Below are 21,873 nucleotides of genomic sequence, written 5' to 3'. Positions count from 1 at the left end.
ATCCCCAATGAAAAATGAAAGAAGGAAAAAACCCCTAGAAGTAAGCAAGAGGGAATGTGAGACGGAAGGGCACATGGCAAACTTAGGTTATTAGAACTCTCACCAATGCAGGTTCTTCCCATTCTCATCACCACACCATCCGTGCTTAAGTATAAAAGGGTTACCTATCATGTTTGCTTTCCTTGTGCAAATATCATTTTCACTTTTATAAATTCTGAGGACTATATGACTTATTAATTAAGAAATTAATCTAAAATGTTGCCTATATAATGCACATCATATTGATTCACAATCTCACTGCACTGGTCATGCAAACACATACTAGAAATTTTTGTTCAGAACATTTTTCTCCTTTCTGGGAATTACAGCACTTCCACTCTAAATTTAAAGGCATTTGTACACTAAAGTCTGAGCACTAGTCTGTTAATTGGTTTTCTTTCCTTGGTCATTAGATCAACACACAAGATGCATGGGTGAGGACTCAGCAACAGTGAAGATTTCAGTGCTTGCAACCCAAGGAGAGGAGCAGGACTTCAGAACAGTGTAATTAAAAGAACTAAGAAAAAGCACAGTTGAAAGAGTCTCTATTTCTGACACAGCACATCTCAGAAGAAACAGCAGCACTTGTCACAATAAAGCATGCGGCTAAGACTTCCCCCCCAACACCATAACCAGAGATGTGGACTTTTCATCACAGAGAATTCCAATTTTGCTACTGGTAAAAAGAAAGGAGAAGAAGGAATTAAGTATTTTTTCACAACATTTATAAATTACTTAAAGCTACTAACTGAAAAAGACTCATTAGCAATGAGTTACTGAGTTGTTGCAATACAGGCATTAAGAATCCAAAAGCAGAAGCTCTTGCTGTCCATACAATTATTGGTGCTGATTTGTTCCTGACAAAATATAGGACAAATGAACATACTGCTAATGCACACTGTGTTAATTATTCTGTGCTGCCATGTAGCAACCCTGATGGAAGTTCAAAGAAGTTGTGACAGATACAGATAGGAACAGTATTATATATAGTTTAAATTTGCATTCAGTCAAGTTTGCAGCTATAGCACAGGAGAATTGAGTTGCAAAGCTGCACTATTGCCTAAATGATCTCACACTATGCTACCAGGTTAAATAATCCTGTGAGCTAAAATACTGTAGAGGGCTGAAGTTCAGAAAATCAATTTCAACGCTATTTTGTAAACTTCAGTATAGCTCCAAGTCTCTGTTATTGATACCAATTCAATGGACCACATTTACATTGCAAGTGCACACCAGGCTTAAAAAGTCAACTAGTTACTGCACCTTAGGAACGTAGACACTTACAGACAACACATTGCCAAAACAAAGCTTTAATTTTGAGGAAAAAATACCGGCCTCTGGAGCTGTAAGAATCATGCAGAGATAGGAACTGGGAGTACACAGATAAGCAGAAGCAATGCTATGAGTCTACACAGAGCAATTCCAAAACTCACTCTCCCACAGCTTTACCAAAAAGCAGCCAGGTAACCTGAGCAGCAGTAGCCAGTTGTTATTGGGGACCCCTATGTGGCCCTGAAACTAGGCAAATCCCCATTCCCTGCTCAGCCCAGATACCCAGGACACCCATGCTCAGCCTACAGCCCATGGGCCACAACGCTGACTCCCAAAATGCCCAGTCCAGCCTGCCACCTGCTCACACCCACCCACCCTCCAACATCCTTTGCCCCTGGGAAAACATGGCAGGTGCTGCCTCACCCCAAGGGCACCTCTACTTCAATTCATGCAAACCCACAGCAAATTGTGGGGTGCGGTTTAAGAGGTGTTTGATACTGATCCTCTCTGAACACAGCAGACCTCCTGGCAAACTCCACCTGTCAGAGGAGAGTCAGTACCAAATCACTGCAGCTGACACAATGCACACCTAAACACAGACACAACCAAATATATCAACCCTAAGTACAAGCTTTCTTAGTAAAGACAGATTTGCGTCTATTTCCAACATACACTCTTATGTCTTGATGTTGAAGTGTTGTTACCTCCCCCAAACTCCCCAAAATAAATAAATAAATAAATAAATAAATAAATAAATAAATAAATAAATAAAAGTCCCTTTGGCTTTCTTCAGTCATTAATCATATTCCACTAATAAATAATCTGACAGTGACACTGTTCAAACAATCTTCTCTTCATCCAAAATCCACTGGCAAATATTGTCATAAATAAGCTGACCATCCCACAACCCTGCTTTTGAATGCTAATCAAAACTAAGTTCCCCCAGCCAGCACAGTAAAGAGCTACTCTTTGGGAAGTGGAGTGCAGAAAAGAAACAAGAGAGGGGCCTTTGAGAGGAAATAAAAATAGGATCCCTTGATCCCACCATGACATGGCCCAGACATTCTCTCTGTGGGTGAAGAAAATGTATTTACTGCAATAAGTTTTTATAACATTTTCTTCTTTTTTTTTCCCCTGTGCAACTTTGCTTCCTGAAGAATGCTTTATGTAAAAGACATGACATTTGGCAACCCAGCTCTGCTGCTTTGTGAAATTCTTTGGCAAGTACCCCACGTGCTGACTGCATTAAGCACATCAGTTTATTTATTTATTTAGGCAGAAGTCAGAGGGAGCAAGTCATACATTTAACACATAGCACAGTATCGCTTCATCCAAAAAAAAGCAGGAGGAGCTGTGGAGGGTGTGGCTTTTGGGAAACCTCATCATGGGAGGAAAGATGGTTCTCCAACCTCCAAGTGTTGTTACCGCTCTGAGGCATATGCAGTGATTCTTGGATCTCAAGGCATTTAGGGAACATCAATTACTTAATTAATTAAGACTCAATTCCACAACAAAGGCAGGTATCATTACAGACTTATTTTGCATAGGGGTAAAACGAGCCACAAAGTAAACCTAAGCCTGTCCCCCGAGGCAGGAGGTACACTACCTTGCTTTTGTTGAGTGAGAGCCACTCTGCACTAGCAGGCAGGAGGGCACTGGCCACCTGCAGAACCACGCTTCCTCCCTCACACCACAAGTGAAACCAGAAAGCAGAGACATTTCTACATGCCACCACCTTCCCAAGGGTGCAGCCACAGGGCGTGACTGTGAGGCACAAGAATTCCCTGTCAATAAATACTGATCTGCTTTGCTCCACACTGTGTGCCCATGACATACCTCAGTGCCATTAGCAGCAAGTCAGGGACAGCACCATGTGTATGTACCATCTGTGGTCATGTTCTCACAAAGGCAAAATCTCCAAGTGTCGAGAACTCAAACGAGAAATGCTCATAGTCAGACATCACAGTCTGAGCAGGAGGGCCCTACATTTGTGGTTTGGAGTTATGGAGTGTATTAGTTTAGGTTTACAAGAGAAAAAGATGCTTCTCAGAAACAATGGAATATTTTTGCTTGTGACCATGATTAGCCTCATTTATTCACACCAGAGACCAACAAAGCTTGGCAGCACATGCCCAGAGACACCCAGCAACAGCAAATTCACAGAATCATGAAGTTTTCAAGCTAAACAGGAAGGAGAGATGGGAAGAGGAGAGGACATGACATACCTGCCCAGAGACAGAAGCCAGTCCCACAAGCTTGGAAAGGTAAAGTTTCTGCCCTTACCACATATCCCCTGATATTTTCAGGGCAAATGGCTAGCAGTAAAGGCTCCAATCTATCCAAGGCATTGTTTAGTACACACGTCATGAGGGAAATGCTGAAACATGGTCTGGTGCCTTCCAGGGGAAGGAGCTACCAAGTCAGCTACCCTGCAGATTGCAGAGGGATGAGATGGGACTGGAGAGTCTGCCTGATCAAGTGGTGCTGCTTCAAAGGCTATGTCCAAGGACAAAGATAAATCACATAGCCTTTAGAAAAGTTTTAAACAGCTTGGTCTAAAACAAATGTTACATGTTTAACACTAAAAGGTATTTTCTACACACAAGTCTAAAAGAGACAGCCGTGAGTTCTCATCTGTTGTGCGATGAAAAAAAAAGAAGTCTAACTTTGTTCCTAGAAAAGAAAATTGACACAGTAGTCTAAAGCTGCCTAATGTTTGCTAGAAAAATATGAGGGCAACTTTTTTTCTTTTACATGAAAAAAATCTTGCATTACACTCCCTTTCCGTTTTAAAACTTTTTCCAAGAATTTATCTCCTTCATTTCTAGGCTAGTTTTTATGATATTTTAGTTATCACAACAGCAATATAAAAGCCCAACTCTTCAAGGTTTATTCAAGGCAAATAGACCTCAACCAGACTGCCAGTTTTAGCAGAAGTTTGGTGTGACCAAGAACTCAGGACAGTAAGATACAGTACCCAGCATCAGTTAAACTGTACAGCAACCTCTGCCAATCATCTGTCCTCAATGAAGGATGTACCAGGCTCTCCATTGAAAAATATTTAGGGATCTCAGGACTGAAAAGGGCCAAATGGACACAAACCTGTCCATAAAGAAATCACTGGCAAAATTCCCCTCACCCGAGGCAAGGAAATACCAAGCCCTCAGTAGCACAACTCAGTTGTCCTCTTCAACCTGGAAACAATGCACTAGCACTTCAAGTGGGGATTTCAAGCTTGCTGTAACAAGTTACTGACTGCCACACAGGATGCACACCTTGGTCTACAAGCTGTTTCTGAAAGTACAGGCCAAAAGCAAGCAAGGGAAACCTCAGTAAAAGTTGTCTGAAGCTACGGTCTCTCTAGTCCAACACAAGGGCTTGAAAGTGCACACAAAATTTGAAGTCAAGTGTTTTTGTATCTGTGTGCATACATTACATATCAAGACACGAAAAATGCACATGTTGTCCCCATGCAAAATTTCACACCAAAACATTAAAAAATACACTTTTTCTTTAAATAGAGGAAATAATTAAAAAATATTCCGCACAAAACGTATCTGTGAAGGCAAGTAAGAGGAACTAAGATATTTTAGCACAGACTGCCAATCTCACTAGCCTGAGGTACACAGTGCAGAGATGCTATGAAAGAAGAAATTATACAGTTTAAAATCTAATTACAGATGTTTTACTTGGGGGAAAGAGTAGATTATGACAGAGGGACAAAACTTGGAGGGAAAGGGTAGGAACAGGACACAACACATGAGAAGGGGGCAAGACCGGGTTGTTTTTGGCTTAACACTTGCCAAGTGAAAAAGCAAGCGTGAGTCATAGTAAAGGTAACTCAAAGTGTGATGTGACTGCAATGGAGAGCTGAGCAGACCACACTGCATGAGTCAGCAGCACAGATAAAAAGGGTGATAAGAAGCAGCAGATGGGACATGTCTTTACTGAAACAACCCTGCAGGACACAGGCCTCCTTTGCTCTAATGAAACAGTTTTGCCAAGCTGCCGTGCGCTGGCTCGTACACTTGCAATCCTGTGAATCAAAGAACACCACGCATGGTTAGAAAAGCAACAAGGCAAACAGCTGCAGACAGATCCACATGCAAAAAAAAAAAAAAGCACAGAAAAGCAAAGCAACAGCACCACCCCAACACTCACACACCCTGTCAAGTGCTCTGGGACACCACCCTCCAAACCACTCAGGCAGCGGGGTGGGGAGGAAGAGAAGAAGGGAAGGAAGCTGTCACTGGGATCATGGCATTCAATCTGGGCGACAGCCAGCTCTTCCGTTCCAGCTAGTCAGACTCTGCCTTCCTGGTGGGTGCTGAGGGCAGGCGGCTGCAGTTCCCCCAGCCCCCTTCTGGCTCCCCAGCGTGCACCTGCAGAGCCTGGGGGCAGCTGCAGCCGCACAGCTCGTACGTGTCTCCAGAAGCCAAAAGGGAAGCTGGGGCTATTTGTGGAGCTATGCTCCAGTACACCTGCAGCTCAGGTGGCTTTGGAAAACTCAGGTTTAAAGCTCCATCTTTTTGTTCAGGGTTGCAAACCCTGTTTTGCTGCAAGAGCAGAGCATTTACCCCCAAGAGACCAAGAAGCACGTTCTTGGGTAGCAGAAGCCACACAGTCATAAGCAAGGCCACATTACCTGCAAAATGCAACTGCAGCCCTGACCGCATAAACCACCTGCAATGGTGGTTCCTCACTGTCAGAATCCCTACTCTCTGCACTTCTGGACCAGGTCAGGAAAGACGAAGGTCCTCTGTCATAAGCTCAAGAGAGGATAGAGACATAAGACAAATCTCAAATCACCTTTCATCTCACTTCTTGGATGAGGTAAAATTATACCCTGCCTGCGAGGGGCAAGATGGAAAGTAAAATGCTCTATTTTTAGACACAAGATCCTGCTTCATCAGGTTCATCTAATTTCTAAGAAACAAACTTTGGCAAAGGTCTGCAGCAGAAGGGGATGAAAGATGACTTATTTCATTTTCTTTTAGTGTAAATCATAGCATGACTAGCATAAATCTAAGGAAACCTGCTTTAGCCCTATATACACGCCAGCTGTTTTATTTGGGACAGACAGTCCCTATATTTTAGCAAAGCACATTATGTCCAAGCATTTCAATGGAGTTAGGTGTGTCTATTCCCCCTGCTCCAAACATCCTTATTTATAGATTTCAAAAGTTGGCAGGTATGCCAAGGAAGAGCAGTTGCTGAGCCTAACACACTCTGCACAGCAACAGATCTGTTGTAACAGATTACAGGGAGAGAGAGAGACAAGAAAGTGATGTACTTTCCTTCTTTACACATGTCCTTGCTTTCAAATGCAGCTTTATGGAAATAACGACAGCAACAGCGTGTCTAAAACAAAGCTGGACTGAGAGCCAAGGCTCATGCAGCCGCACTGACAGCAGCGCTTTGCACTTTGGTCATGCACTTTTCTAACCCAAGTGTGTGTGTTCCAAGAAGTAGGTAGAGGAACTGCTATCCTACAGTTATCAGGAGCATAAGTGAAGGGGGAGGCGGTCAGCCTGTATGAAAAACAGTGAAGCTAGTTTTCATTTCCTGTCAGTTTTAATCTTGTCTAAAGGCTTCACTAGCTGATATTTTCTGGCCTGCGTGCAGTGGAACTCCTTTCTTTACGCACTCACAGAAGGTCCCCCTTAGCTGCCTGCAGTTAGTGTCTCTCATGCTCCTGGAATCCCCCCCCCCCCCTGCCCACCATTTGTGGGCTACAGCAGCAGTCAATCAGTCTGCAACCACAAATCGCTGTGTTGGCTGCTCCCTTGTAATTCTACAAACAAACATACTCCTGATTATAGTGTCCACTGGCAAGTTATTAAAAATAAATAAATAAATTAATGCACAAGATTCATGGACGCTGATGCACCATTTTATTTTTCCCCAGTCTAATCTTTCCATTACTCCTTGAAGGGTCTTGGCCATGCAGAAATACCCTTATACCCATTTTACTGCTTAGTTTCACACTTTCTGATTTTCTTTGAACTCAAGATGCAAGTGTGTCTATTTATTCTGCAGATGATTCCTGAAATCACTGCGCAATTTGCATATGGACATACAGCGTCGACTAACCTGAACACAGTTAATGACAAACTGTGATCAGAACTCAGACACAAGCTCAGTGAGGACTCTCTTGTCCTCAGCCTGGAGACAGTGCTGCACCTACATAACTCCCACTACAGGGCTCTCAGGCCTTCAGCATGGAAACCACTAAACAGTGACAAATGGATGACAAAACATGACTGATAGTTCTGCAGAAAGGTTCCTACATCTCTCAGTCACAGTCCCCTGGCAATACACACACTTCTGAGCATCACCTTTCAAAAGGACCCATCAGATGCACTCATCCATCCAACCCAAGATGGAAGACACAGCTAGACAAGAGTGACATCCTGCATCAAAAGTGGCTGAGGATGGGTATCAAGCTAGGAGAAGAGAAAGGAGCAAGTGATGAAGCACAGAGCTCATGTTGCAAAGAGTTAACCAGCACAGTACATGCCAGGAGCAATAACTCCTTCCCATCTGTGAACTCTGACCAGGAGCAATGCCAGCAAGGGTGTGCAAAAAAAGTCATGGCTAAGAGAGATGGAAGATGGGGAATCATCTGATCCTCCATTCATGCCCTTCTCTGAAGATTTATCTCAGCACCACATCCTTAATTCCTTTCCCAGTTTCCAAGAACTAGCCTTCATAGACTCAGTAAAGAAAATTAGTTTGTCCAGTATCTTTACTTCCAGCTCATGTTTGCAAAGCTCTCAGAGAAGAAAACTGCCAGACTCCACAAGTGATCAGTGTTATTGCACTCGATCTGTATGTGCCTTGAGCTTGCTGGCCCCCATGGGACCAACAGCCATCACTGCCTTTTCCTGGGAGAGATTATGTAGCGTATCAGAAATCAAAATTGCTAACTTTATTCCTAAAATCTCTCAACAGTCCTCTGTCTCAGTTCCTCATTTACAGCTGGATGAATCTGAAAGACAGAGTCACTTCTGCAAGATCCAAGAACGTGACTGGGAACACAACAGCAAAGCTCCAAACCCTACTCCTATCCTCACACAACCCGCTTCTCTCCCTCTGGGTAGAGATGGATCACCACCTTTTGCATACAGGCTAATATATAAGTGACTTCTTTCTCATGCATCTATATATGCAAATTAAGACATATTTTAAAGTAGGTTGTGACAATTCATATTACATTCAAATGCTTTATCTAGTGAAACCACCCAAATTCAGGGTTTTTGTTTGAGCAACATTTAGGGAAGGTTGTGTTTGCTGCTGTAGTCATGAAGAAAATTAAACCTCAAAACTGCTAGCAGTTACTAACTACAATTCTCAAACCAGGACTGACTGACAATCTACACCAGCTTGCAGCAGCAGATCCTTCTTCCAGGCCAGAGAGGGTATCTTTCATGCCAGTGCATTTAGCAGGCTGAGTTAATACTTGGCTCAAACAGAAAAAACAAACTGGAAGTTGTAGAAGTAAGAAAATAGGAGTTAAAATAACTTCTTAACAGAAGTGATGTGCAAGAGTTCAGGATGTATTATTCCCATACTCTAATCTAAGATACTGTGACCAAAACTCAAATTTGACTTAATAACTACAATTAACTGTTCCTTTTAAAAATGGCTTAATTTTAATGCAAAACAAGCTGATTTTTTTTTCCTTTTCTCCCCGCCTATTTTTCAGCTCCTATTTTAAGGAAGCATTTAGTTACGTGACAGAAGTGTTTCAGAATCTCCTTTTTGGGCATTTTTGCTGAATGTTTATTTTCATGTGAATATAGCCCGAAACAAGTCACATGCAAAACTGTAATCTAGTAAACAGTGAACAGAAAAGACACCACTGATTAAAATAAAAGATACAAAAACTGGAGACCCACTGAAGTCTGTGTTGGACCAGATTATTGACAGAACATCTGCAGAAATATAATGTAGTCTAAGTTTAAGAAAAGATATATGAAATTATTTCAAATACTGAAAGCATTCTCTTCTCTAAGGACTATATCTAAAACGAGTAAATGTTAAACAATATTTAGAAGCTAATTATTTCAATAAAGTTTTTCTGCTTGCTGATTTTAGTCAATTGAAGTCAGCCATTTAAATCTCCTGAAGAACCTCCACAGGAGGAGCAGTGCTGATTTATTTCTCATGACATGGGACACTCAAGATCATGAAGAATGCCAGTTTTCTGATGCATAGCAGATACACTGGGACAGAGACAAGTGCATGCAACTATTCCAAATTTTAAAAAGGCAACAGACAAAAACATATGCACATATGTACACGTGTGACTTTGTGTCCTCATTTTGTTATCACACTCAATCTGGACACTGACCTGTATAGCAGCAGATCAGGAAGAGGAAGCTCCTGCAAAAAGGTAATGGCCATCAACTCTTGAGCACTCAGGGCATCTCCTTCAGATGCAGAAGCACCAGGACTGGCTCAGCAGTAGGTTTCTTGACGTAAGCACAGCACTGGGAGGCGAGAGGTGCAGGGCCGGGGACATGAACACATGATGATGTGTGACTGCTAGGGGGTTAGTGTGGATACGGCCAGGATTACGATAAGCCTTGCTAAATCTGTGCTGGGCACATGGTGACTCTGCACCATCCTTCCCCAGTGCTCCTAGTCTCAGGATGAGGGTGACAAAACATCCCTCAGGGCTGTCAAGCCAGAGGCTGAGCTAAGCAGGACACAAGGAGCCTGGCTGCTCTCACCTGGACCCAAACTGCCTGGCCCTATCTACTCAGGGGCCTCTCCTATGGGTGTCCTGTAGCACCTCCACCACCCAGCTTCTTCTCATGGGCTATATAGCAACACAGACCTCCTCTTCCCTGGCATGCACAGCAACAAGAACAGGAGAAGCTGTTTCGAAAAGTACTTTTTTGTTTTATAACAGAAACTTAGTTAAAAGGCTTCAAGGGACCTGCAGAAACTCGCAAAGTCATGGAGGTGATCCTCCAGTGAGAAAAAAAAGGAAGAAAGTATCCATAGGGACACCGCAAGACATTTCTCAAGGCATCAGGTTACTCTACTGGGAAGTACTTCTCCCCTTCCTCTGTGCTGCCCCCATACACTGAACAGCAAATGCATGGGGAGCTGCAATCAGTGGCTGTAGGAGATGCCGAAGAGCTTCTTGATTTAAGAAGCAAAGGACAAGTTTGAGGTTTGTTCTTCAATTGCTGCCTCATGCACTTAATGTAGCAAGACAATGGAAAAGAATAACTCATGTATATAGATAGCAATGAGGTAATTGAAGCTTAGTTCTTCTCAGCCTGCTCCCTGTCTCCACATAAAAGAAGCACACAAGTGCACAAACATTTAGGCTGAAAATACAACATCATGCTCCCATGCCTCATGGAGTACTGCTGGCTTTACTACGGCCACACTATGTACAATCAGTAATGGGTACTGATAGTGTCTGCACAATATTTCAATAAGCAAAGCCAACCAAATCACTTCCTCTATTTCAGTATAGAGTAAGATATTTACAGGAACAGCTTTTTGAAATGTTCCAGTAAAATTAGCTTACTCAGATTTTTTTTTAACTAGAACAGAGAGCAGAAGGATAATATCATCACTGTGCATAAATCAGCTGTCTATTTACCACTGGTATGTTGCAATAATGAATTGCCACTATCTCCTGAGTTATTTGCTGGGTTATTAGATTATCTAAATTCACGGGATTAAAAAAAAAAAAATTCTTCATTATTTCCTGGGAAACAACCTTCAGATGCATGTATTCCACCTCCTTCCCCAAAGCAATGCCCAAAATATTCCTGTAGGAAGTTTGTCTGTTTTATAAAAACCTCCAGTAATGATGCTTCCAACAGCTTTCTCAAAGGCAAATAACTGCAGCACCAAAACACCCTCACCACTTGAAAGCTTTCTTAAATGTTTATCTAAGTCTTGCCACCTTCATATTGAGTCCATTTCTTTTAGTTCTAACCCCAAGCAGTCATGCAGTACAGTTTACTACCTTCCTCCCTGTAGGAACCTTCCACATACTTGAACACTGCTATCATGTCTATTACTGGCCTTCTGCGCTGTAGACTAAACAATCCCCATTCTTTCATCTTCTTTCCCAGGTCGTGTTTTCCAGATCTTTGATCATTTTCCCTGCATCCTCCCTGGACACCATCCAGCTGGCACATGACTATATTATGCCCCAAAGTAGATGTTAAGCCATTTTGAACACTGAATGGAGTGGATGGGTTATGTCTTTTCTTTACACACCCCCAAAACAGTGCTTTTTTGAGGGAAATGGATGGCAAAACCTTGTTCCTTGTATGACTGTATGACACACCCACAGTCTCAGGTCTGTGATCGCTCCCCCTCCCTCTCAGATGCGCTATCCTGAGCACACGGATCAGGCCTGGGAGGAGTTGGGCTGGGACACTTCCCTGCAGGCACTCATGATGGAGCTACATGGTCACCAGCTCCAGGGTCAGAACCAAAGCAGGCCCACTCAGCAGAGCACTGGCAGCCCAGGTCCCAGGGAAGAAAAGAGATGGACACAACATAGACTGGTTTTCTCTGGTGGTCTGGGAACCAGCTGTTATTTTTTACCATTTTATTCAACTAAACCAGGCCAAATTGCCTCCAACACAGCCCAACTCCAGGTCACAGGAGGACCACTATCGAATCAATCATTCCCCATCCTGTCCCATGTAACTGAGTATTTCTATCCCTGTACAGTGCTTCTAAGCTTCTGTCCTGGTTGGTTGGGTTTTTTGGCTTTTTTTTTTCCCCCAAACCATTCCTCCAGTTAGCCAAGGCAGCTCTGAACTTTAATCCTGCCCTCCAAGAAGCCTGCTGCCCCCCTCCATGCTTCTTATCCTATGTAAATTTAACTGCTGCTCTCTCTGCTCCATCAATCATTTCAATAATGAAAACAATGAGTATTACCAAAGCAAGGGCAGACCCCTGGGGAATCTCACTCACTCCAGTCTTGCAGCTTTAACAGCAAATCATGAATAACTACTTTGACTAGTGCTTGGTGAAATTCTGTGCACCCACATTTACAGACCAGCTGACTAGACACCCAGCCTGCTTCAAAGAAAGCTGTGTTAGAAAGCATCCAAAACTCCTCCTTTACAGAGGGAGTAATTTCTGTCAGATAGGGAGGTCCAATTACACTGTCATAGGCGCTGTTGGAAAGTCTTTGCTAAACACTGCCATAAAAATGTAATGCATGCTGATAAGAGGAACAGGAGGGTTGATAACCAAGCTTTAGGATGACAGGAAGAACTTTAGCTGAACTGAGACAGCAGGAGTCTGACTTTGCTTCTAGCAAAAGAGAGCCTTGGAAGAAGCAAACTGAAACACAGTATAAAAATTACAGGAATTTTATACTTTCCATCAACTGCTGCTGACTTAGCAGTTAAAGAAGATACTATCACACAGGTGTGGGTTTGTTTGGCTTTTTTTAATAAAATCAAAATATTTTCTTAGCTCTTCTAGATGTTTTTTGAATTGGTTTCCTTACTAACAGCCAGTTCTGCTCAGGGATCACAAACAAACCAGACAGATAGCAAAGACCACGGCTCCCAAAACCCTGAAAAATGCTTTAATCAATCACTGAAAACACCCCCAGCCCCACATCACCACTAGGAGAAGCAAGTGGCAGTGGCTGGTGCCTGAAAGAGGGAGAAAGGGTAAGTTCCATGGAAAGTGAAAGGTGAGGCAGCTTTCCAATGCTGGCTCCCTCTGCTTGCCAAAATAGCAATGCCCTGCCCACGCCTCACTCCTACTTCTGTGGAAGATGCGCTTGCTTCCCAAGAGAGTTTACTCTTGCAATGCAGATGTGCTTCACTGAGGCAATCGCACTATGTTGTGTAATGCAACACAGAATTAAACAGTATATGCTATTTGGTGCATTTTTAAAATGTAAACCACAAGTTACTGTGGAGCTCAGTGAGCTGCCAAGAATGTTAACGCTATGATTTTAGCAGGGAAGAATACATCATATCCTCCTCCTCCCACAGGTTACTCCAGTCGTAATTTTGCAAGATCCTTTTGTACTTGTCAGTAAAATACAAAGTCTACGTGACTTTCATTTTGATTCTTGGTGACTTCAGGTATCATAACCTCAGGACATAACACAGCCACACCAGTGGCAGAAGCAAGGCAGCTCTGGGAAGAACCTGACAGGTGACTACACCAAGGTCCAGAGAGCTGAATCCTTCACCCCACATGCTACAAAAGAGGGTTAAAAAAATAAATAAATAAATAAAATCATAAACAGAACCTGCAACCAATCACTTTCAGTCCCCTACGTGAACACTGCAGATGCTGAGGCATACTTTGAATAAGAATATACATACATTTAGATTCTTCTTAGTTTTCAGGAGTTGCACAGTGCCATTCCTCTTTAGAGGCATACAGGTCTTTTCTAAATTATATTATGCATAACCTAGTTTTCCACAGCAGAAAACTCGCCAAGGGAATACTGTTTGCTCATACCAGAAATGTATCCCAAAATTACAGTAATTTATAGCCTCATTTTCATTGACAAAAGAAATAATATCATTCTCTTCTGACAAATATCAGTACACTGAAAAAGTAATGAATAAATGCCTATAAACAGGTGTAAAATAAAGCAACTATCAATCACTGCAACAAAACTTTAATTAAATCATGTGTTAAACAAAAAAAGACTGAAGTAAAAACAAGCCATATAATCTGAGATCAAAACAAAAATCTGTCTATCATGCCAAAGCACAATTCAGAGCACTAAAATACCATACCCTGTTATGCAATCAGTCATCTAATTGTTAATTGTAAAGCTACAAGTTTGCAAAATGAAGACAAACATAGAGATTCAGCAAAGAACTTCAGCATATAGTACTTTTTTTACACATAAAATACATGTGTATTTTAGAAACATATTTTATATGACTGAGTTCAAAACTACGAAACTGATCATGTACAGTGATTTCTTCTTAAGACACAGAAAGTGATCTGCACTGTTCACATTTTAGTTTTACAAATCAAATCAGCATTCAGCCTAAGCTGAATACATATTTCTGGAGACACATCAGAAAGAACCCTGAGGATTAGTCCTAACACAAAAGGATGAGGGAGTTGCTTGCTGTCATCCTGCCAGTTTTTCAGAACAGAAGAGTTAGCAAATGAGGCATAAAAAGATGTGAGCAAAGAAACTCACACCTGCTAAAAATGCAGGAATATCAGGTGTGCAAGAAAATGATAGTAAGTAGTATCAGGCCAATTCACAAGAACTGCTGACCAGCTGAAAGTCCTTTTGGCCTTATCTGGAAATATTTAGCACTCTTAAGGCTAGTTAAACTTAAAAGCCATCATAATTTAATGCTATAAATTACATTTGAATGTTCTGCACTTAACTTTTTAAGCCTATGACCTTCTACTGGAATCAGCAGAAAGGCACCAGCACCAGCTGAACCTCTAGTTACATTAAGAAAATCTTCCTGTGTGCCTCTGTTTCCATCAGTTATCATAAAGAAACGGATACAGTTCTCTCTTTTTCTCTTGCTTACAGTGATAGTGATAGCAGTATCAAACACACCTATCTTACTGCTGTAGGAAAAGCCCAAAAGCTCCCATTCTAGGCTCTGAAAATCATTAATGCAGCTGGTGGCTTTCAGAGTGCATCAACAAAGGGAGAGCATTGTTCAAGTGTGTGGGTACACATGGGCCAGGAAAGTGACAAAGAAAGAGCCAGACAATATATACTGTAATTCTCTGAACATGAATGCAGCAACCAGCCACATTTAGGGCAGATAGACAGTCATGTTACAGTAGTGTGGAGTCAACTGTGTTAATTCCGTATCTAGCAAGGTGGGGTAACAGGTTTCATATAGCAAAAACTACCTCTGGGGAAAAGGAAAGCAAAGGTGAGGATGAGGAGTTTTGTACCTGCCTGGAGATACCTTAAAAGTAATTTTAATTAATCTGATATATAAGATATTTTTTAAAAAATACCGAAATCAGGAAAATAAATAAATTAACTGAAGAACAAAAGGCTTAACTTACTGAATAAGACAGCACTTTAAGAGGTTTCTCCACTTTCCCTACTGTAAAGCACTTCAGAAAAATTCAGCCACTGAGTTAGTGCTTTTCTTGACCTTTTTGCTGAAAGAGAGCAGAGTAAAAACAGGAAACAGCTAAAATGATATGCATTAAAGATGCTTCATGTTAGGAAAGTCTTTTGAGTCACTCTTGCAAATTCATTCTGTGTCAGATTTGCCAATATAATGCTTGCTAAAGACTATCGATTAACAGGAGCCCCAGTTAAAGCAAGCGTATTGCCTCTCAGCTGTTGCAGCAACACCATACACACCATACAATTCAGCTATGTAGCATTTGCATTTGTTGCTGGCTTTCCACACCCAAAAGCTCACTGCATGTCTTATGATTAATTTATAATGCCCTGAGTCCCAAGCAGATTCGCTCTGCTGATTGCCCTTTTCTTAACAATAACACAAATAAACATTGAAATAAATCTATTGTCTAAAGAATCCTTCCACTAATTCTGTTCTTTGATGGTTTGGTTGATTTAGTATAGCTAGGAATCAAGAGTGAAGTGGATCATAGCTTAATATAGAGTGTGGTTAATCTTCCCTTTGCATAATGCTGGTACACTATGGCCCAAATACCAGAGATTTATTTGATGTGTACATGCTTTCAAGCATTAGTAAACAAGTTGCAGCCCATTATGAAAGAAGAGCAGATCCAAACAGTTGTGAAGCTCTTTATGTACTAGATAGGCACAGGCAGTGCGATATACTTACATCTGCTTGTATACTAGCTTTAAAATTTTGGACACTATTTCATCATGAAATATCACTCTAAAAATATGACTAAAAATATGGCTGAGATCACTTCCTATGTCCTGATGCACTATTCTCTGAATCACAACAAAACTGAGCAAGAGGCACAGTCTTCTTTTTCTCTTTTTCTTCCTTTAATCAATTTTATTCCTCGTAACATAGGCAAAAAGAGGAAGAACATATACTAGAGCCTCAGAAATATACAAACACATTCATTCCCATGGAAAAACAAAAGGGTTCTCTCACTTCTCATTTCTTATTCTTCCATTACTTTGAAGAATGTTACAGAACATACAGAAATACTCTATCAAACATCACTTAATTTTTTACTGCTTTACAAGACCTATTGAATAAATTACTACTGTACAGTCTCTTAACTAAAACATTTTTGTTGTTGTTAATGTATAAATTAAAACAAATTGGTCCTTTAGAGGCTGGATGTAAGAGCAAAATATTAACTGCAATAAAAATTATTTTTAATAATGAAGTTCCAAACAATGGTACAGTGGAAGCACTTAAAGTGCACAAAAGTTATTTGCATGTGGCAATGCTCCCTGGATACAAGACCCAGTGTGAGTCTACATTTTTTTAACACACACAGGCAAAACCTACCCAAGGTGTACTGTTAGGTATCAATAAACCATTCTCACAATACAGTGCACTTTTCCTGCCTAGGAGAAGAACCACGATTCCATGCTCAGGCACTAGCTTTAGAGAATAGTACCTAACTCTTAGCACTCTCATGTACATATAGGATTTTCAGCAAGTCTCCCAGTGTTTATACTACACTCACTGGCCCCCTACACAGGTACAAGTGCATATCATCCATCACTTGCTGTCTCTGTCCTAGATTTTATCCTGGTCTGTCCTCAACACTAACTTGGGATGACTCAGGAACAGTTGCCTCTGATTTTTCCCCCCCTATAAAGAAGCCGCAAGAGAGACAAAGTTGGGGCGGGAAGCAGGAAAGACTCTTCAGACAGCAGTTCAACTCTCATCTATAAAGGTATAGAAAACATACACTTCCGGAGCAAGATAAAGCCCTAAATCATGGTGGCAACTATCAAATGGACACGAAAGTATATGCCTGTGAAAGAGGTGCTGTGAGAACAAACACATCAGTGACTGAGAGACGCCAGGATACCACAAAAAAGTAACACAGTAAAAACAGAGGATGCCAATGTCTCAGATAAGCAGTTATGGCCATGTTTACTTAAACTGTTCTGCTGAGCTGTTCCCATTTCAGGCAGAAAACTTTGATTTAAGGAAGAGACTTGCAGCTCTGTCTTGATTTTTTTCCTCCTTCAAAGCATGAAAGAACTTCCTTTTTCAAAACTGATTTAACAAAGTTTACATCCAAGCCCTCTCAGTCCCAAAAATGTCAGATCTGAACTCTATTAAAAGCAGCAGTTAGTGCAGTGAAATGTTCCAACAGTAGGTTTAATAGCCTATAATATTTCTAATGCCCTACTGCATGAAGTCTATGATCTGGAAAACCAGCCAAGCACACCCACCTAAGAGCAATGCTACAGGGAAGACTCTTGTCTCCCTTGGCTATGGCCCTCTGCCACCACTTGCATGAACAGACCAAGGACTCTCCAGCTGCAGAGAGCAGGCACACAGACCACCTCTCTGGCAAGAGGAAGCCTGAAGGAAGCAGACAAATTAGAAATGGAATTTGTGCCAAGCATGCAAGCATAGAGCTACTGTTTCAAACTTCAGGTCCTGCAGATGTGTTTTATTACTTGATTTTACTGGATCCTCCTTCTCCTAGCCCACTGATTCTCTCATATCCCTTACAGTTCCTCTCATCCATTTCTACCTCACATCCTTCAGGTTGGAAGATGGCTCAGATCAGTTTCCCTAGTTCAACTACTAACTCTCTTGCTGTCAGTGAGGACCAGAGCAGGCCCTGAGCTCAGGTATGAGTAGCCTGCACACCAATCTGTATTTTTCCCTAGGTGGCCTAAAGGATGCTTGGGAAAAACATTTTGATGCAGATTTCACAGTTGCTGGTTGTGGCACTGGAAAACAGAGTTTATGCTGTCTCCTGACAAAACACCACACCGCATGTTCTTCTGTGTAAGGTGTACATGTAGGAAAGTAAAATACTTTTTTTAGTATTAGTATTAGCTAAGCAGAAACAGCTTCCTGGTACCTATTACAGCCAACTGGAAGCTAAAGTGATACTAATTATACAGTTCATTTGAATTCTAGCAAGGCTGCATGAGTCCTAGCATGAAGAGCACTGCCTGAGCAAACCCCCTGGCATGCACCTCCCTGCCACCACAGGCGAGCAAGGCCCATGTCAGGGGTACACAGCTAGGAAGGGCAGGCAGCTTTCCTGCCTGCCCCATGGACACAGCCCACTGCTCCTCCTCCATCACCCTGCACCGCAGCACCAATGAGCACAGGACAGGAGCAAGGCCGTCCTCATCTGAGCAAGAATTTACTCCCATCTCAGCAGATTTCTAAGCATCAAACCTTATGCTGAAGAGCATTCTCCACTCCCTTGCCAGACTGACTGCTCAAGGTTAAGCAAAGGTATGGATGACTCTGCAGCTCATTCCACGTTATCATGCCAGTGGGTTGATGTGGATTTGCAACGAAGCAAGAGAGGCAGCACACTCAGATATGAACCAGGCTGAACCTTCAGGAATGGTTTCTCCTGTTTCAGGGCCATGTACTAGCACTGCAGTGGAATTTTTAAAGAACAGTCAGAGATAGTGCAAAAAAAAGGATTATTTGCATGTATCTAAATAATGAAATGAGGTGTTTTTCACTTCCATGCTTCAGTATCTCAAAAATGGCCAGGAGAGTATTATCATTTACTACAAGGTATGACAAATGGATGGATTCCCACAAATACTAACACTAACAGTTTATTCTCTTTCATAACGAAAAAAGGCAGGAAATATTTTATTCCAAAGGATGATTTCTCCAGCAAACTCTCAAGTTCTGTGAAAACAGCCATAACTACAACACTACTCACAGAATGTTTGGTAACTTTACAGAAGATGCTGTATGTTAAACATTAGTTTTTAAATAGATTCACTAAGCTACCCTACTGTGTTTTAGAAGTCACCCCATTTAACTACTATATTAGATCAATAAAGAATTTTGGATAAGAAAAATTGCACATATAGTCAAAAAGAAGGACAGAGATGTTAATTGACTCAAAATGGATGGGAGAAAAGCAGAAAAAATTACATGAAAATGAAAATGTTTAATTAATATTCAAAAAAAAATGAGCATACCAAAAAGATAACTTTCATGATCTCTTTTCACCTGCAGAAAGGCTGAGCAGGCTTTCAATCTTTTTCCATTTGCAAGCTCCCTAAGGTAATTTCCCCGATAAAAGTGAAGCACACCACAGAGCAACTGCACCAGCTGACAGCTAGCTTTGTTTCTTGAGTCCCTGCTCTTCAGAGGCAGGCTCCAAACCAACAGGTTCACAGACCAGAGTCACTGGTCCCTATTGCCACCACAAACTAAAAATCACCATTATCCTGCAAACCAATTAACCCATGCAGCCAGGAACACTCTGCTGCTCACAACCTCAAGCGAGAGCTGTTATGCACATGTGGTGGAACACTGTTGTATCCAGTTAGCCTAAAGGGGCAGCATTCCTAAAGGGTAGAAAAATTTAGTTAATAGATATTATGCAACATTTGGGGTGTATTTAAACAAACTCCAGTCTTAGCAATTAATTGCCTTAAAATTTTCCAGGTATCCTGAAACCATGCATAAGGTGAGCAGGCTCACAGGCAGCCTTGACATCGCTCGTTCCTCTTTCAACCACATCCCAGCTGCACCACTGGCATTGAGAACCAACAAGCTCTCAAGAAAAACCTGACCCTGCAGCAGCACAGAGCAGCAGAAAAATCCCCGTGAGGAGCAGCTGCTGCTCCAGCACAGTAGGATCACGGTGGTCCCACAAACAGGCAACACCTTGCCCACCGCATGTCCATGTGCCATCACTCCAGGAGTGGCACACCGAGGCGTGGCTGGGACTCAGAAGGGCAGATAGGGCAGGGCAGGGGCAAGCAGCCAGCCTTGAGCCCATGGATGCTTGGGAAGACATGGGTGGTGGAGTTCCTCCAGAAGCTCTGCAGCCAGGGGCAACCCCAGGGCCTTCTCTGACCCCAGGGGCTTCAGGAAAGACTCAATAGGCCCCGTCACCAGCAGCTCATGGAAGAGTACAGCGAGGGCAGGAGATACCCCTGCACCACCACCCCCAGGGGAGTCAAATGCCCAAAATGCAGTGGATTGGCTGAAGTTGAGGAATGAATTTATCACAGAAGCTACTGGAATTCCTGCAGGAGGAAGATACAGGTGCAATGAATACATCGCTATACTCTTTCTCACATAAAAATTCCCCAAAATACCACATACAAAACAGACTCATCAAACGCAACAGCAAAGGGCAGGCAGGAGCAGGTGGGAAAAATTAAAATCTGGTCATCTGCACCCAGGCAGTTTCTAGCCTCTGAGCAGCAAACAGGCACGAGGCCCCAGTTTTCACAGTGTAACGTGAAAGAGCCTTAATACTCCCATAACGCACCCTCAGAGTCTCCAAAATGTACCCCCAGGAAGGACATCTCCCATAGTTTGAATCCCCTACTCCCTAGGGTTCACATATAATCAGGCAGCTCTGACCAGAGTCATGAGCAAGTTATCTCTCCTCAGCCAAGTGATGTCAGGTAAAACATTTCCAGATCGAATTGCAAGAGGTTCTCTGGCCTTGCATGCACCTCTTCCTAGCTGTTTCTCCATTTTTCTGAGAGGCTTCAGTACTTCACACATATTAATGAACAGTACCGCTGTAATGTCAAAAAAACGATTTCTGGGTCACAGTTCTGACTATAAGGTTTTAAAATCACTAGCTGTCAAACTCACTCCCAAGCTGGCTAAAGATTCAACTTTGAAAGCAAATACTAATAACTATTTAGAAGAGGAAGGCTGTGGACAGTTACACCTCAGGGTATTTCCAGAAATGACAAATATTTTAAAAGGCAAATTCACAAATTCTGCAGCATATATAATTTGAATATCTAGTGTACATCCTGGCCATATATACTATATTGCAAATACCACAGTGCAAACAATTTTTTCAAGACTACATATATCCCCAGTGACACATTAGAATGTAGTTTTAAACAATAATACAAAGATAAAAGCATGTTGTATATGGCATGCTTTGGAGCAGTTACCATATGGTCTGTCAATAATCTATGGATTAATAGGGCCCTGATGCACAATAACACATTGGCCACTCAGAGCTCCATGGAAGATTATTCCATTCACCACGACAATTAGCTGAGGTTTAGGCATATGTCACAATTTTTCATTCACGTTTTTAACTTGGTCAGCTCTAAGACACTACTGTTGGAGTTTAGAGTTTTTTTCTGTAATTCTTAATTCCTTTAAGGTCTGATCCTAATTCCACTAATTTGCACTAACATCAAGGAAGCAGGTTCAGACACTAAATCAGAAGATTAACAATCTACTTCTATGTTCCTTTGAGAACCTATAGTATGGAATTTTGAAAAAATATATATTTATTTAACCTATTATCCTACCACTGATAGTAGATGTCGCTGATACTCTGGGAAACAGTTGTAGAGATAGAGGAAGTACAGGATATAAAAAAAAAGCAATTTGTTTCAGTATGATTACTCCCAGTTTGGGCTGTGTTTCTGGGCAGTTAAAAAATCAAGACACTTTTCTA

General features: G+C 41.8%; 1 protein-coding gene across 20 annotated transcripts in view; it reads right to left on the bottom strand.

The window, feature by feature from the left end:
• Nucleotides 1-21,873, bottom strand: part of ATXN1 (ataxin 1) — a 348,923-nt gene that overhangs the window by 181,899 nt on the left and 145,151 nt on the right. For 3 of the 20 annotated variants that reach the window (XM_064665030.1, XM_064664947.1, XM_064665019.1), the window contains exon 3: nucleotides 15,346-15,444. The exons of the other annotated variants lie outside the window; for them this stretch is intronic. The gene's annotated coding sequence lies outside the window, so the exon portion shown is untranslated. The remainder of the gene's footprint in view (nucleotides 1-15,345; nucleotides 15,445-21,873) is intronic. 20 annotated transcript variants of the gene reach the window in all.

This window comes from Pseudopipra pipra, chromosome 1, assembly GCF_036250125.1.
Source record: "Pseudopipra pipra isolate bDixPip1 chromosome 1, bDixPip1.hap1, whole genome shotgun sequence".
NCBI classification, from domain to species: domain Eukaryota; kingdom Metazoa; phylum Chordata; class Aves; order Passeriformes; family Pipridae; genus Pseudopipra; species Pseudopipra pipra.
The sequence above is the reverse complement of the archived record's forward strand: the minus strand, read 5'-3'. Positions and strand labels throughout refer to the sequence as shown.